Source organism: Serinus canaria, chromosome 1 (assembly GCF_022539315.1).
Source record: "Serinus canaria isolate serCan28SL12 chromosome 1, serCan2020, whole genome shotgun sequence".
NCBI lineage: Eukaryota > Metazoa > Chordata > Aves > Passeriformes > Fringillidae > Serinus > Serinus canaria.
The window spans coordinates 26,355,902-26,371,631 of record NC_066313.1 but is presented as its reverse complement, the minus strand read 5'-3'; positions in this window follow the sequence as shown (position 1 = coordinate 26,371,631).

The following is a 15,730-nucleotide window of genomic DNA, read 5'->3' as shown; positions in this document are numbered from 1 at the left end:
TTCTGTAACTGTCCAAATCATTATCAGATAAAGAAGAAAGGCTAAAGCACTCGATCAAAAGGATTATTTCAGTACTGGGGAATGCCTTATTTCTTTCTCCAGTGTTCCTATCTCATAAGCAGCAAAATACTCCAGTACAGATCTTGCTTGATAACAGAAATGTTCATCCTTTCCTCTGTCCTCAGTGCATGTCTTCCACTGTGTGCAAAAAGCCCAGATCACAGAAAATCCACCCTTTCCTATAAGAAATACATTTGTGCTACTTATAGCAAGTATTCTCTGTGCAAAAGAAGCTTCCTCTTTTTAAGCAGAAATTCCCCTTTCAAGGCACATTTAATTCTCTCACAAGTGTCAGTGTTATTCACAGTGCCCCTGAGCTGCTGTGCAGCCCCAGCCTTCACGAAAACCTTTGCTCCGATTTTGCCTGAAGGAAATAACCCTTTTTGAAGAAGTTCTTATGGCTGGCAAATACCATTCACTTTTCTTTGCTTCAGTGGGTCTTGGAATATAAAATACAGTTTTTTGGCAAAGACTGAAGTTACTACAATGAGATTTAAAAAAAGCAGCCTGTCCTTCCCCAATACTCCACTGCTGAAAGTCACCAAGTTAATTTAAGAACTGATGACACAGTAAAAACATATCTGAATGGATTGTTATGTAAGAACAATGATATCAGTACTGATTCCATAATATTTGTAGGAAATTGAAGAAATTTAAGGCCATATCTATGACACAGCTGCCCTTCTTGCCATATTCTCATTGACTTTTCTACATGACTGAGTAAAGACTTTGTGATTATGTGCTTGACTATTTATATGTATAATTCTTTGGTAAATTGATAACTTCATTTTCTTGTACTGCCAATTTATTTACATGGAATTTGATTTCTCCTGTAACCTCATTTTGATTCTGCCAGCTTAGTAAAACTTGTAATTTTATCATTCATTTAGATTTGTTTCAAGTTGGCTTATGAGTATGCAGTGAAATGCATAAAAGCCCAGCTTAATGAGTGCAGTTGTTCTTGCCGGCTGTAGATCAAACAATATTCACACCTGAGTCTGTTTTGTCTGAACCAAATTTTATATGTGGCATTCAAAAAGGGGCTGCCTGAGGAGAAAAAAATAAATCCATCCTGTATCCTTTGCCTATTAAGCATCTGCATCTATTGCCTATTATTAGAAATGAATTCCAAATCAGTTTCTGTATGCACGTTTTTCTTTGCCCAGGACAAACTACTCAACAGCTCTGATTAAAAATAGAGAAGTAGGCTGTTAGGAGTGAAGAAGGGGAAGTTTTTTCTCCAGTCTGTAGCAATCAGAGAACTATAATTTACTTTTAACAGTTTCCTGTGAATGCAGCCAAAAGAATAATTTCTTCAACTAGATTGATTGAAGACTAATTGGACCTAATTTAAGTGTTTCCCAAACATGTTCAGCAAAAATCTAAAACCTAGGAGCATTTACAGGCTTCAGATTTTTTCCTTGCATGCAACTTAGTCTTGCAGTTAACAAGAAAAACAGGAGAAGTGCATATGACTTTCAGAGATGATGGAGTATCCTCTTCCCACTCTAAGATGTCACCAAAAGTAATGATAGATGAGACCTAAACATTGCACTGGAAGAAATCAAATTGGAAATGTTAAATATTCTTTGTCTTTCTGCCTACAGAGTCTCACCATTTATTCTGAATGTCATACTAATTTATTGAGCTCAGTTTTCATCTGAGTCAAATCCCCCACCAACCAGGCTGGTTGCAGTTGGATTAAAGGCTAGTGCTCTTTGTATGAGCCTGGTAACTTTTAATGAGATGGGATATGGTTCCTAGTTCATGGGGAAAGCTTTGCTGTGCATTTGTAGGTTAGCTTTACCTATACTTTTATTGATAATCATATGTATTTAATGGGGATAGCTCTGTGAAGAGAATCTAAAAAGTTTGAAGCAAGACAAAGACAGTGTGTAGGCAAGGAAAGAGAAATTAGATCAAGTTTTAATTGAAACAATAAAATCTACATGGGAAGATCATAGAGAAGCAGGGATTTTGCAGAATAGAATTAGAAGTTAGCAGCTGATGAGAAGGTTTTTAAGAAGAGGTCAGTGAAAACACTTTAATAGTCTTAGGGGAAAAACATAGTTCATGGTAGGTCATAAACAAAAGGTAAGCAATTATTTAGAAAGACAGACTGAACTTGAAAGCCCAGGCTTAAGAGTGAGTTTTCATCAGAATTTCATCCACTTCTTTGTCTGTTGCTAAAAGAAAGACCTTGAAGTCTAAATTGAAGAAATAACAAAGATAACAAAGTAAGGATTGAAAATAGATCTCCAAGTTGGCTCATACAGAAAGAGGAAACATGTTCTTTGTTGAAACTCGGTCACACAAAACGTGTGTATGACTAATACAGCACAACCCTAAAAGCTGACAGGTATTTGGAAAGATGTTTCCTTGTAGCCTAGATTCCAGCTCTGAAAAGATTTCCCTTGGAGATACGTAGCAGCAAGGACAAGATGCTCTGGTGTGCACAAAGCCTCACTGAAATTTACAATTGTGCATCAGGGCTGCAGGTTAAAAAGGTTTGGCAATCTTGAGCTGCTTGTGATATTGCAATACACTTACATTATGGTAGGATTGTAGGTGCAGAAGATGGATTGAAGCATATGGGGATACATGGGGACATAAGCCCATGCACACAGCATGGATGTGAATGCTGTGAGCAGCCCAGACATGCTCAGCAGACACCCCAAGCTGACACAGGGCCACAGTGAGGATGCCTGAAGTCTTATTTTTTTGTACACACAGATACTACTAACCAGTTAATATTAGAAAGATTTTACGTATGGTAGGCAGATGTTTTGTAGGTGCTTATCAGAGTGGGAAAAGCATGGGATAAAATAATCGAAGGCAAGCAGATGGTGTACTGAACCATGTGAGGATGTGGAGAGGTTTTTCTTAGAAAGCTGGTATTGGGTTGCACTGGAAAGGAGGTAAAGGGCATCCTGAAGGAAGGGGTCTTAGTGCCCAAGGAAATGGTGTGTCCTGAAAGTAAGGGCTGCCTTCCTTGGGAACTCCAGAAAGCTTCCAGAGGAATGGTGTGGTCCAGTGCCTAAGGCTGATGTAGCCACCAGGAAGGCAGGTGAGAAATCATGAGGACCCCAAAACTGCAGTGATGGCATCAGTGGCAAAGACAACCAACCATTTTACAGTGACAGAACCCCTTTAGCCATATGTAGGATCTGAGTTTTCTGTTAAAGGCATAAGGGATGGCAAGATATTCTTCATTATCCACATAATATTAAATGATGATGCAGAAATTATGCCTGAGTGATTAAAAAGAAAAATGAATTCCATACAAAGCTGTGTTAGAGCAAACAACAGGGAAGCACCCAAGGTATTGCTCGAGGTATCTTGACTCTGGACATAGGATTAGGAAATTGTTTTGGCAAAGTTCCCCTAGAGCCTCTGGGGAACCAAGGCCAAAACCTCTGCTAAGTGGTGTAAGGGTACCAAGACAAAAAAGACTGAGAAACCAAGCTGTCTTGTTTCTGCTCCCACAGTCACAGCTCACTCTGAGAAATGAAAGGCATGGAATATTACCAAAATGTGTTGTACTGGACAAATCTCAAAATCTAGGGAAGGTGGTTATGCATTTTTTACCATGAATTGATATGGTAAGTTTTGTAGACAGAGAAGTATCTTTTATTAATCCAAATATTGGCAGAAAAAACCAGGAGGAGCTTAAGTTTTTTTAATTTTTAAAAGTGCCTGATAGCCTGCTTTGTTTTTCCTTTTTTTTCCCCTTTCTAATAGGAAACATGATCTGTCTACAAATCTCACTTCATTTAGACTATCCTGGCCACATCAATACTGCTATTATAATTAAGGCTTTGAATGCCCACATCTAGAGAAGAAGAAATGCTAAACACAGTTCATGGGGAGAATGCAATGCTTCCAAATGGAAGTTTTGGCAATTAGCACACTGAGGAGGGAGTCACCTACATGAATCTATGGGAGAAGCCTGCAAAAATATGTCTTCAATCTGACCGCTTTCCAGGATATGGCTTTCTCATTCTATGCTAATAGGTACCTGATTTCCCTCAGGATTCCCAGTCTAAAACCTTGTTCTGCTCATAGGCACCTTCATCACCTCCTCTAAAAAGAAAGGTGCACCACTGTGTCATTAGGACACAAACAAATCCCTTTTCAGGTTCATCAGAAGATTCTGACTTACTTTTTCACACTGCAGGACTACTTTGTGTACCAGTCTAAAGGCAGTCCTGTAGTAGAACCAAATCCCTTCTGAACCAGCTCCACTTTGCACAGAAGAGTTACAAAATCTCTTGGTCAGAAAAGGAGCGTAATGACCTCCATTTACTAGTGCTTCAGGTCGGATGTGGAAGCTCTGGATTCATGTTGCTGCCCCCAGGAGTTATTATGCCAAATGCACAGGCAGTGGTTGGGGCAGCGAAAAGAAGACCAGGAATGACCTCTTCTTTGAGACTGCTTGCATCATGCAGCCAAAGCAATATTCCACCTTTCTAATTCACAAGTTCAGGAGAGGTTGAGGATTGCCATCTACTAGGGAATAGCTGTCTACAGTGCTATTCCATAATGTGAGAGTTGGAAGCATACCAGCATCTGACAGGCAGGACTGGGAATTGGTCTGCACCCTCTTTGCCTCTGAATGAGAACTCTAACCACTAAGCAAGTGTAAAAACAGTCCCAGTCCAATTGGCAGAGAGAGACATCATTCCTCTTACCATATTTCCATAGGAATAAGCACCTGAAATCCAATTTTGTGCAGAGACTCATTCAATAAATATGTTCTGAGACAACCAACTATGTCAAGTCCATCAAACAAGACAACCAGAGGAAAGGCTGGACTGGCTCTTTGTAGGGCCTGGATTAGTAAATTATCTCGAAGCATCTCGGGTTTGGTCACCTGGAAACCTGAAATTCTGGAGGCCCAAAGAATTTAGGCTAAATAACTGCTCAAAAGGGGCTTTTATCTTTGTCAGTTTGTGTTTGGATGCCTTAAATCCGGCCCAGAAACCATCCTAAGTACTGAGAGATGTCAGTGGATTTGTCCTAACTGGACAGACTTCTTGTCTCCTTTCATGGCCAAGGGCAGCTCCTGCATTGCTTTTTGTTATGTCTTTGATCACTGGTGAGTACCAATGTCTACTGAAAATTACATCCCACCCATAGCATGGAAAAAAACTTCTGGAGATTAAAGCAAATATTTAGCAAGAAGGTAGTTATTACAGTTCCTAGGAACCATGGCCAGCAGTGCCTAGGAAAACTCTCTCCCTTCAGAAAAGTCTGAGATTTAAAATTATGCTGGTCCCAGGGCCCATTTTGGCAAGTCCTACAGTTGTCCAGGAAGGAGAACTCTCAGGCATACTCTGCTTTGTTTTGATTCAGAAAATGAAGGAGTTGCTATTATGAAGCAGGGGAACTACATTTAAACTTCAGTCTTTAAGTTTATTTAATGGACTGGCTCTTACAGGATGTTCCAGTTAAACTGGGAGCAAAGTTTATTTGACATATAATGCCTGCATTTTGAGAGATGGAGATTAAAGCACCCAGTGCATTTGGAGAGGATTTCATTCTCATGGCATCTGGTTTCGCAACTTGTTTAAACAAAATGTGATTCTTTGATGTGGAAGTGATGCTAACATGCAAGGGAATAAAATCCATGAAATTTAAATACAGGGAATGAGTTTACAAATACTTAACCCTGTATATATGCTGATGTACTTAAGTGCTCTTGTCCCATGCATCCTCTATACTTATTCACTCTTCTTATATATTATGCCAGCTGGAAGAATTATGACATTTGAGACCACAGCAGAGAGAATATCCTTTTCAATTCAAGTCCTCTCCAAGCATAAGACAATCTGGCAGTCCTCCCAATAAAAAATAAAAACAAAAACTGGTTGAAAAGGAAAGAAAATTACTGCTACCTCTTCTGCAGTGCAAGTCCACTGTGTGGAAATATTATCAAAGGAGAAATATAAGATTTTACTTTTAAATGTTTTTGAGATTTTTTATATATACCTTAAAATAAATTAAACTCATTGCTGAAAAATGAAAATAATCTATAAGATGATAATTTATAATCTCTCAATAATTTTTTATGCATTTTTAAAAAATAAATACCGAGAATGACTGGTTTCTTTGAAGCCATTGCTTGGAGACAGCAGTAAAATAATAAACTCCTTTGGACAAAGTTATGTATTTAAAGCTGTCTTTCCATACTCTCCAATCTAATGCTCTGCTAACATTGGTTTTACTTGCTTAACTAAATTTCTTCTTAGTGTACCTGAAAAAAATTATTTTGCCTGGGTGACCTTCCTTTGGCTAGGGTGAATAATAATGACAGTAAAATAATTCTCCTGACCCTTTGCTGCTCATAGGACCAAAGATGATTGAAAAATCATTGAGAGAGTTCAAAATATTGGCAGGTGCAATGGGAGTATCAATGAAGTCAGAGAAAATATTGGTGAATTAGATCATCAATGAAACTAAACAGCCAGAGGAAGTGAGAGAAACTGACAGCATCATCAATTCCCCTCTTATCCTATGTGGGATTTGATAAAAGAGCTGTGCACTAATCTCCTTATCCTGAGACCTTCCTATTCTGAGACCCTTCTATCATGGCTTTAAAAGAGGTTGACAAGATGCAAACTGCTAGCAGAAGAGTTCAATTTACAGGGTTTGACATGGGGCTAAATTGAAGATAATCCCTGGAAGTTAAAGAGGGCAGAAAAAAGGAGAGGAAACAGCATTTTTCAGAGATGCACGATGTGACAGCCCTCAGTACATCTGAGCAGTTGAAGAGAAAGGAGGATCCTATCCATAAGGTGAAGCAGCCCAGGAAGTTTCCTCTTGGACCAACAAGATGGAGATTACTGCTGTCCTGGGGCTAGTCCAAAGCAGATGTCAGCTCAAGGCTCTGCAAACTTGCCTATAGATGGTTTCCCTACGGGTGAGTAAGATTTGTAACCTTTAGAAACTGTGATTAAGTGTGTCTGCATGACAACGTGTACACATCCAAATATGTAGAAATTGCTGTCTTAAATCATATTGCATTGCAAAAGCTGGAAACTATGTTTTTCATGTATTTACTTGCCAAAATGGGGAAGAGAGGGTTTTAAGCCATTTTGAAGGAAACAAGGGCAATTAGGTTAAATAATGGAAAATTGCAGAAGTTGCTCAATAAACAACAATTCTGATAAGCCTAGCAGCTGCCTCAAAGAGACTGGAAGGAGGTTATGTTTGTTATACTGCCATTATCATGTGTTCTTAAGTCTCAGACAGGTAATTTCACAATCTGAATCCCACTTGTGCTCATATAAAGTGCAGTTGTTGACTTCATACTGTATCTTAAAAGTATATTAATTCACTTTATTGCAGTTGTAATTTAATTTGAGATCTATCCTGCTTTATTTTATTTAGCTTAATGGGCAATACTGGGTTTAGGCTTCTTAGTTTATTAATGGGTAATCACCCTTGTAAAAGGCTCTCAGGCATAGGGTTTTTCCCTTTCAGAAATGTAGTAAAGTTATAAAAGCTATAGTAATTCTGCTGGTAAATATTTATCCCTATCTCTTGATGTATCTGTGCTCTTCCCAGCACATTATACACTTCTGTGTAAGACACTTGCTTACCTTAGGTTTTGGGACTCATATTAGATACCTACATATACCTGTGTGTCAGTGAGTACAATATTAACAGGGTATGAATAAATATAAAAAACTCTAGCTATTTCTAATTAAATATAACTTCAGAAGGTTTGATGGACTGTTTGTGCAACTATGGTCTCCCAAAAATCTATTTGGTCTACACTGCAGTTCCCACTGTATTTTGTCATCTGCCAGCATTAAGCCTCTACTTTTTTAACTACTGTAACTTCTGGAATTCAAAGTACTTCACCTTGAATTTGCATTATGTATAACAGCCAATGGATCTTGAAATATTCTTCAAGGTGATTTAATGTGCTTTTGGTACCTCATCACAGATCTGTCAAACACATGTGAAAAGCTGTGGAGTTTATTAGCGATGCTGTAAATATTTAGTCCAGCAGAATATGCCAAAAAATATTGTATAATTGACAAAGATGGTTTTTATACATTCTAGATTTACATTTTTATTGCAAAGGCAGGCTTTTCAAAACTCAGAAATTACTGCATATATTATAACACTCCACCTGTCTTGCCCAGTGCATTCATTCACTTAGGCCTGAAGGAAGCAATGTACCAAAACCAGAATTGTGCAAGAATGGCATCATCAAAACCTTTTTAATTGAGGCAGATGTGTCTGCTTTTGTGTAGTACCATTCAAACACCTCCTTCAATGCATTATTTCTGTTACATACTATTTATATCCTACAAAAAGTCGGGAGGAGCGTTGGAGTACCTCACTACGCTGGCATACTAACACTTGAAATATTATCAAGGGTTTTGTTTTTATGAAGCATAAAGGCTGGGTTCCAGTCTGGTGAGGAAAAGACCTGAAGAAATGGTACAGCCTTAATAAAAAGACATTTTAATTTCACTGACATTACCAATTACATTGACCTGCTGAGATGTTAATGATGTGAATGTTAACACCTCTGGTTATGATGTGATTAAGGCAGATAGAGAGGAAAAAAAGAGTTTCAGAGGTAGGACTGTACAGTGAAGATACAATTACCTTGTTTTAGGTCTATAGCTCGTAGAGCCATGAATTATTTAGCTTGGAAGGGATCTCTGGGGGTCATCTGGGGAACCTCCCTGCTCAAAGTATAATTACACTAGGTTGCTCTGGGCCATTTCTAGTTGAGTCTTGAGCACCTCTTGGGAAGAAAATCCTTTAACCTCTCTGGGCAACCTCTTCCAGTATCTGACCACTCTCAAGGTAAAAAAAGAAACCCAAATCAAACCAAAACAGGTGATCTATAATTGAAGATTTTCATGTTCTAAATTGTGTTTTTGCCTCTCATGTTATTGCTGTGCAGCTGCAGCAAGAGATGAATCAGAAGTGAAGATTCCTAAATGCCTGTAGACCAGTGTGCTAACTAACACTGGAAAATACAATGAAGCAGCAGGGTGCAAGGAGAGAATAAGAGAAATATGAAAAGGGCTGACCCCTTAGAGGGGTTAGAAAACCTGCAATTACATTGATGAGTTACACCTAACCAAGTTTCTGTAATGGGCAGAATTCAAATCTGCACTGTAATGGGGAAATTAAAAACGGAAAGGTTTGCAGTTACCAGTTAAACATCAATAGAGATTAATTTTTGTTCAAAGAATTTCAGACTCTCTGGACAGAAGGGACCTCCCTCTTCACCTAGGCTGACCCTCCCCGTGCAGAGGCTGGATAAAGTTTTTCCAGAACTAGATCAAAGAATGTCTTTTTAAAAGAGATCTAATCTTGTCTTCTGCATTCAAAGGGATGGTGACCTAACCACTTTTTCCAAAAAGTTGGTAAAATGTCACTTACATAACTAAAATGCCTTACCATCATAGGATAAATATTTTGGACTTCACTACAAGGAATAAAGATGAAAGTTGCTGAATTGGAAGCTGGTGGTTACCAAGAGACCAGTGTTCAAGGTCTGATTATATTTAGCATGGCCAATCACATGAGAGCCTCAAACACAGCTTCAAAAGCTTTAATTTATGAAATCTCAGGAAAGTCATAAGGAGAATCTGTTTGGGTAATATATCTGGGCAGAACAATGTACATGGAAGATGATGGCTCTTGAGGAGCATTTATTAGCAGTCCAAAAGTCGCTGTCAAAGAAAAGAACATTGGTACTCTTTTGAGTTGTTGAAGGAAAGCCATGACTAGAAATAATGAAGCAATTTTTAACAAATAAAAAACAATTGGCTACAGGCCGGAAGAATGTCAAATGAGGAGACACAAATCTTGGGAAATTGATATGGGAAGATAAAGCTGCCAAAGAAGAAGGTCTCTGACTGGAAAGTCAAAAGGGACTAAAAAGTTAAGAGCATAAACATAAAAAAACCCCAACAAAATCCACCCTCAAGCACCAGAAATGTTTGATCAAAGCTAGACAAAGCTGGTAAAATTGCTTTTAATAGTGCAGAAAAGACAAAATAAGAATTTCCTTACTATATTTGGGTGAAATCAGTGTGATACACATATATCAAATGAACTGCATTCTGACCCACTAATTATTGGCTTGTTAAGTAACAGATGGTAACATCAATAAATCTGCAGGCCCAGCTTATTTGCTCCTATGAGTTATAAAAGTACTGGCCAACTTGACTTCTGCACCTTTGATAGTTTTAACAGATATGGGCATGATGAAAAAATCCCAGAAAATAATGTCTTAGTGATAATATTGTGTCAATATTCAGAGAATGAGAATGATACTGCTAATTATAACTTAGTTAGCCTGATTCAGTCATGGTAAAATAAGGGAAAAGCGGTTAAGAGATTAGCTGAGAAAGACCTGAGGGGCAAGATTATAAATAATGTCAGTTAGCATGTTTTTTAGGGAAATGAGTCAGATCAAACAGTTGTGCTGGGAAGACAGCAAGATACACTGATAAAGCCAACCCCATTGATACACAATATACAGATATTTACAAGCCGGTGGATTCAGTACCTCATTACACTGATCAGAACTTTGCACAGCGCAGTGAGAAGGGAGCACAGATAACCTGGGTTAATAGCTGGCCAAACCAGAGCTCCCAGTACCTATTTGCAAAGCAGGAGCATTGGCTGAGCAATTGCGCTGTGCTCCTGGGAAGAGAGCAGTGTTGTGTGCTGTGGGCTCCTCTGCCACTGCTTCTGGGCACTCGCTGCTGGCTGGGGCTGTGCTCAGCAGGGCTGTGCTGTGGGGCACACCCCTGTGCCATGGGAGCAACTGTGAGGAGCCCAACACTCTCATGGTGATAACTCAACACAAAACCATAGGTAAAGGGACCACAGCTTCTTCCCCAGATGGTTTTGAATGAAAATGCCCACTTTCTCAGCTAAAGAGTGGAAGACTCTGGTTGATAGTCCATGAACAAATAGCTCAGAAGAACCTGGTGCAAATCAGGTCAGAGAGTCTGATAGCCATGGACTGGCTCTTCTCAGGCAGGAAAGCCAACCTGATTCCTCCCTGACTGTGGCAGGAATGCCCCAGAAAGATATTTTAAAAGTCTCCTTACCTAATTTAGTCAGGACTTTTCTTTTTCAATTAATTGTTCAAATTGGAAACGGTTTGGAGATAAGATCATAACACAATGGGAGTTCCCCCTGCTTTCTTGATGAGAATGGCTGAAATTTGTTTTGCTTAAACTTAACAGAAGAAAATTCAGCAACCGGATAAACCAGGCATGGGAAATTTTTGTCAGAAGGTGATTATGGGCAATTGTAAACAAGAGAGTTGAATTGAAACCCTTATGCATCCTGACCAAAATGAGCATTCAATAAAACTGCATTCTAGATTATGTATCTTTTGTTTAGCCTCAGTTTTTCAGCTAGTTTCTTTTTTTTTTTCCTAAAAAGGGGCTCAGTGTAGGCACATATTTCTTTGCTTCCGACAATCTGTGTCCATGAACACTGAGCAGAGGCAGACTAAAGGGAATTTTGGAAGGATTTTTCAGAATGAATCTTGGGTGCTTTCTCCTTAGGTACATTTCTCTTTCAGTAATGATAAAGAAGTACCACAGTGGAACATTTATTCTGACCTGTGGGGAATGTGTCATGATTTGTTTCCTGCTTGAAGACTGATGAAGCTGCTAGCATGTGAAACTCCAGTTGTTGGCCATGCTGACAAAAAAGGAATTTGTAGTTTTTAAGAACTGCCATTAATCATACCTCATGTCAGGGAGGGAAGAGCGCAGCAGTGCCAGCACATTTCTAAGGAAAGCCGACAAAAAGGGGAGTAGGACTAAAGAACTGTCTGTGCTTGGCTGAGAGGCTGTTTGGAGCTGTGCCATGTGGGTGGAGTGTTCTGGTGTCCCAGGTAAGGGGGGTCCCCAGGCAAATGCTGAGCTGCTGATTCAGGAGGTAACTTTCACAAAGCACATGCCTTTGGGAGAGGTGTGGAAGGTACAAGTGGGTTGTTTGCCCAAACTTTTCACTGCCTTGCTTCCCAGGGTCCGTGCCAAGACTATTTTGTACTTGTGTACCTTAAAATTGTTTTTTGAAGTGCATCAAATTAGTTTCCTAGTACATTTCAATTGTTAAATAATGTCTGTGAGTGATTTGAAGAGTAGCTGCTGACAGAGAACATTCAAGATTTATGTGCTTTCATTAGCTGTATATGAAGTTTAGTGCAATAAGACATACTTAAAAGCTTTCTGTCTAATGTAAACAGTACATTTCTTCTACCTCTTGGTAAGTAGGTAAATAGACATGAAATAGCATAAACACAACCATTCCAGGCACAGATCTACACTAAATGTTACAGATATTTGCATTATTTATTATGGGATATCCGTGAATAATCTCTGAATCTCTGCCATGAGAAAAATTCAGCCAAAACTAAATTTCAAGCTCTTCATAAAAAGAAATCATAAAACCAGAATGCTGGTACTTTAACAGTAGCATTTGAGCAGAAATAAATGGTGATAAATTAGACCAAGCAAATTTAAAACAGATGCTACAAGATTTTAATCACTGAAGAATGAATTTCTGGAATATTCTTGCACACTGAGATGTAGTTGCAACTGTGTTTGAGTCAAATATAGCACAAAGGAGGCAGAAAATGTGGGTCTGGTATGCTATAAACTCATAAAAATGCAGCTGATAAATTGAGAAGCTGATATACCTGATGATGGGAGAATGATGGGCTGGGGAGCATGTTGGTTTAGCCACAGGATTTCTGCCAGAATTGCTCCTCTATGCAAAAGCAGGCAGAGTAGGAACAAGCAGGAGGTAGAAACCAGGCCTGGCAATATCTAGTCAGGTCCTTGTGTCTGTGCAGAAATGTCACAGCTGCAGAGCACGCCATGAAAGAATTTTGTGAGGCACTGTCTACCAAACACATGAGAAGAACAAACCTTTAGTATTGTAAAAAAGTCTGCAAGTTATAGTGATCTCCAAGGCCTTCTATAAATATTCTTTTGTCTCTGGGAGACATCTATTTCCTGCAAATACAACTCGGCGTGATGCAACAGCCTTGCTCAGATCTGGGTCAGGTTTGTCAAAGAAGCTGATTTTCTGTAGTTACATACACCTTGTTAAGGCAAAACACATGTGCTCCCCCTGAGAGTCTGATGGAAACTCACTGGTTGCCTGGGTGTACCCCCATGCCCTTATTTCACTGCTCTGCCTTTTCTCTGAATCGAAGCTGCTCAGATACTCAGTTCTGGAATTTCTCCCCCAGTGTGGCATTTTACTCTTTGACATTTCAAGCTTGTTCCATGTGTATAATAATGTTGTTACAGTTATTTCTATTTCTGCTTTCACTTTCCTTGACGGTGTTCTGTCTGCTCTATCTGTTAGAATATGAAACTTCTGTGCCTGGTTTTATTAGGTATTCTCAGAAATTGCACATTTCCCCTTCATCCTGCTTACAAGGACCTTACTCCCAGTTATTCCATCTTTCCTGCCTTGTATGTACATCTTTGTGAACTAGTTGGGCTTGTCACTATAACTGCTGGTATTTTAACATTTTCTGTTGTATCTGCTCAAACAATGTCAGCTGCTGTTTTGCTGGCATTGTTTGGCATGTTTATTTATTTTGGTTTTTTTTTTGTTTTCTCTAGTCTTTACTGAAATAGTTTTAAATGGGTTGTTTAGTATAATGTAATCTGTTCCTTTTAAAGACCTTTGGGATTTTGATTCAGATGTCACTCAGATTTCTTTTTCAATGATTCACAAGTTTCTTATCAATAATGAATAGATCTGATTAGGCCAACAAACCAACAAAAAAAAAAACCTCAAAAACAAAAAACCCCTATACCCCACAACAAAACTCTTCAGGATGGAGGGGGAAAATCCTACTTCCTCCTTTTATTCTGCACTTTTCTGAGAAAATGGACATTTCCTCCTATAGACACAATGTTCTTTCTACCTTTGCGCTGGCATTTCAAATCAATCTTTTTATCTCCCTATACAAAAGGCAACTAATACTCCTCAAACCAGTGCCATTCCTTTAACTGTCATCTCTTTTGCTAGCCTAAATGATTTTCATGTACAACAGAAAATGCTAGTTGAATCTGATCTTTTTCAAGATTTCATCAGCATCTCATAATTTTTAAAGCTGCTATGTTATTTACACATTGCCACCCCAGAGAGGTTGAAACTCTACTTTTATTGTGATTTGTCTGTACCAAGGTTAGTGATTTTCATTTAACATTTTAGAGTTATTAAATCATTTAGGTTGGGAAAGACCCTTAAGATCATTGAGTCCAACCATAAACCTGACACAGTCAAGTCCAGCATTAAACTATGTCCCTAAGTGCCACACCTAAATGTCTTTTAAATACTTCCAGGGATAGTGACTCAGCCTCTTCCCTAGGCACTCTCTTCCAATGCCTGATCACCCTTTCCATGAAAGAAATCTTACCTAATATCCATTCTAAACCTCCCCAACAACTTGAGGCTCGTTACTTGGGAGATGAGACCGAATTCCACCTGGCTGCAGCCTCCTTTCAGGGTTTGTTGAGACTGATAAGGTCCCCCTGAACATCGGTTTCTCTAGGCTAAACACCCCCACTCCTTCAGCTGTTTCTCCTCAGACCTGTGCTCCAGACCCTTCAGCAGCTCTGTTGCCCTTCTCTGGGCTCACTCCAGCCCCTCCATGTCTTTCTTGCCGTGAGGGGCTCAGAACTGAACAAAGCACTCGAGGTCTGGCCCCACCAGTGCTGAGTACAGGGGGACAATCCCTGCCCTGCTCCTGCTGGACACAACATTGCTGATACAGGCCAGAATGCCATTGGCCTTCCTGGCCACCTGGGCACAACTGGCTCATGTTCAGTCAACCAGAACCTCCAGATCCTTCTCTGCCAGGCAGCTTTCCAGCTGCTCTTTCCCAAGACTGTAGTGTTGCATGGGGTTGTAATGACTCAACTGCAGGATCTGGCAACATCTTCCACTGCCTTGATCTTTTTTCTATATTTACTGTGACTTGTGATTTTCATTTTAAGGACTCTAATGCATTGAATTTCTATTATATACAAATTTAAGGTACCAAACCACAAACAGTAAGCACAGCATTCATGCTGCTATCTTTTATTCTATCTTTTGACTTGGCCACTGTCCCTGAAGAAGTATGTGAATATCTAGCAATGATACAACACAATAACCTGTCAGCAGTTATTTAACTATTGGATGGAACATAAACTTCCATTGCAGCATTTATAGGGAGGCTGGATAGGCTCTCTGAGGCATGAAAGGACTAAATGTAAAGCTCTGAAGACATTCAGATAAGATCAGCAGATTTTTATTCATGCTTGAGAGAAGGGATGAAGTTGGCTTCATTCTTCCTGAGGGGAGACAGCTCCCTGTTCTTCGTTTTCAGAGTGTGTGCTCACATGTGGGTGTTTCTGGAAGGGAAAATAAGAGAATGTATAATGATGGTGAAGGTGTATAATCACAGATACAGTAGAGCAGAAGTTCCCAGTCTCCTGTCTCTGTGCATTTTTATCAACAGTGGCAACACTGGTCATTACAACCAGTAGAGATGCAGGCACAGAAATACCTTTTTTCTTCACCCATTGTCCCATGCCTAGATTTCACCAGAGAAGCTCTGTTTTGGTATTCAGAATTTCAAATTTGCTGGAAC